Source organism: Belonocnema kinseyi, chromosome 3, assembly GCF_010883055.1.
Source record: "Belonocnema kinseyi isolate 2016_QV_RU_SX_M_011 chromosome 3, B_treatae_v1, whole genome shotgun sequence".
Classification (NCBI taxonomy): domain Eukaryota; kingdom Metazoa; phylum Arthropoda; class Insecta; order Hymenoptera; family Cynipidae; genus Belonocnema; species Belonocnema kinseyi.
In genome coordinates, this window is record NC_046659.1 from 35,627,880 (window position 1) to 35,630,156 (window position 2,277).

A 2,277-nucleotide genomic window follows, 5' to 3' on the forward strand; every position below is an offset into this window, starting at 1 on the left:
ATCTAGTCGGGAGTGGTGCTGACTGAAAACAGATGATTTGGAGCGATTCGCGCGCCATCTGTTGGTCATTCTAAGGACTTATTGAACTACCCTCGTACACAAACAAATAAATCCTACAAAAATTAAAAGATAAATGTTCATGCCCTATATACGAAATATATTTAATCCTTAAATAATGAAAATTATGGATATTGTTATCTTGTATTTATATAGAAGAAATCAATACTTCTTGATATATTTAATCAAAATATATAGCTCATACTCGAATATGTAGTTTCACCCAATTTCAAGTTAAACAGGGGTACTACAATAATCTCCGTAATTCAAGTATTTTAATATTATAAATATAAATATATATTCTCTGTTTTCGAAATATATGTAGTAATTAAAAACAAAGGATCTATGTATCAATCAAAATCCAGGAATTCATGTATGAATCAATCTCAAAGAATCCATGTGTCAATCAAACAAAACAAATGCAACTGAAATAAATAAAAAACATGTAATTATGATACAAACTATAATAAAAAATGATGTATATGCAATCAAGAACTCGATTTCTATCTCAGAATTCTTCTAAGAATCATGTAACCAAATATTTCAGCACGTATTTCTGTAACCTTCCAAAGATAGTATGGCAGTATCTTACTATATTTTGTAACACCAAAAGTGATATCTTCCCACATTAATTAATTTAAATCTGATATTTTGGCTCAAGCATATTGGCTTCACCATTTGATTGAAGCAAATTTGGGGGGAGATGTCACGCATTGCGTGACCTTTAATAAGAATTTTATGAAATTCAATAATACACTTAAGCAAGTGGAGAGAAGAGAATTGAGAAGTGAGGGAGATTGAATTCCTGCACCATTTATCATCACTCATTCCACTCGTCTAACAGACACTCATCCCCTTTATCCTGGAGCTCAACAATTGTGGTCTAACAACAAAATATTGATCCCACGTAGGCATCAGAAGATGCTTCAAATCTCCCAAGGGGAAGTCCGCCGCAATTTCTCAGTCCGATGTCCGCTGTCTCCAAGCTTGCACCAGCTTCTTGATCATTTCTGTGGGAAACTACTTCCAGTTCAGCGATACCCACACTCTTTAATTTCCAATCTAAGAGGAAGTTATTATACCAGGAATTTCCAGTCTCGGCGATCAAGGTACAAGACTCTCTCCCTCCTTCTTTTCTCTCTCTCAGTCCCTCAAAAATCTTCTTCCCTCTCCCTATCTCTATCGATCTCTTTTTCCTTCCTTATACTCACTCTGCTGTAGTATGCTCCATAATGTTTATTATTATACCATTATACCATTTCCCTTTCGGGGTAGGCGTGAATCACTCGGCAGGGGAAAGGAGTAGTGTGTGGAAGGGATAGAGATTTTTCAGATTGATCCAGAATTCTCGTGCTATTTAAGTAAATAACACGTTCGTTCCACAACACTGCTTCGACCCAGGTTGCTGATTAATTTCTCTAGCAATCACCCCAAGCGAAGAACCTCACGAAGTCGTTGTGTAAGGTTCCCCACTTGGGTCCATTATAAGCCAAGGTCTTTGTTTCAGGCGTCATTCACTCTACTGATACTCTTTTTATTAACTATTTGCCGCCATACTTTCCTGTCCTGGCATACTTCTCTAGCTTATTTTATGTCCATGCATTTTTTCATACAGGCTCTCGTGTTTCTGTGACTTCTTATGTCTCTTCTAAGTAGGTTCTCATTCACACATTCTAACCATTCTTTCCGCGGTCTACCTCTGGGCACGCTGCCATTTACTTTACCTTGATACACTTGTTTCGTCAGTCGTTCATTTGGCATTCTCTCAACATGTCCTAACCATCTTAACCGATTTCTTCCCCATGTGTCTACTAGCGTCTCTTCTGCACCACATTCTTTTAGAAATATCTCGTTACTTACTTTGTCCATTAGGGTTTTCCCGCTTATTATGCGCATGAATCTCATGTCAATTGCGTTAATTTTACTCTTATCTTTTTCTTTATAAGTCCATGTCTCGCTACCGTATAGTAAAGTCGGTACAAATATAGACTTATGTATTGCCATTTTAGCTTTATTTGATATATTTTTACTTGTGATAAGGGGACCTGATTTACCAATAACCTTCTTACCTTCATTTATTCGTCTATCTAATTCCTCATCTCTCTTCCCGTCCCTAGCAAATAAGCTACCAAGGTATACGAACTTATCAACTTGTTCAATTCTCTCATCATTTAATAAAATATTGCATAGTGTTTTCTCACTCCTTCCTTCGAACACCAT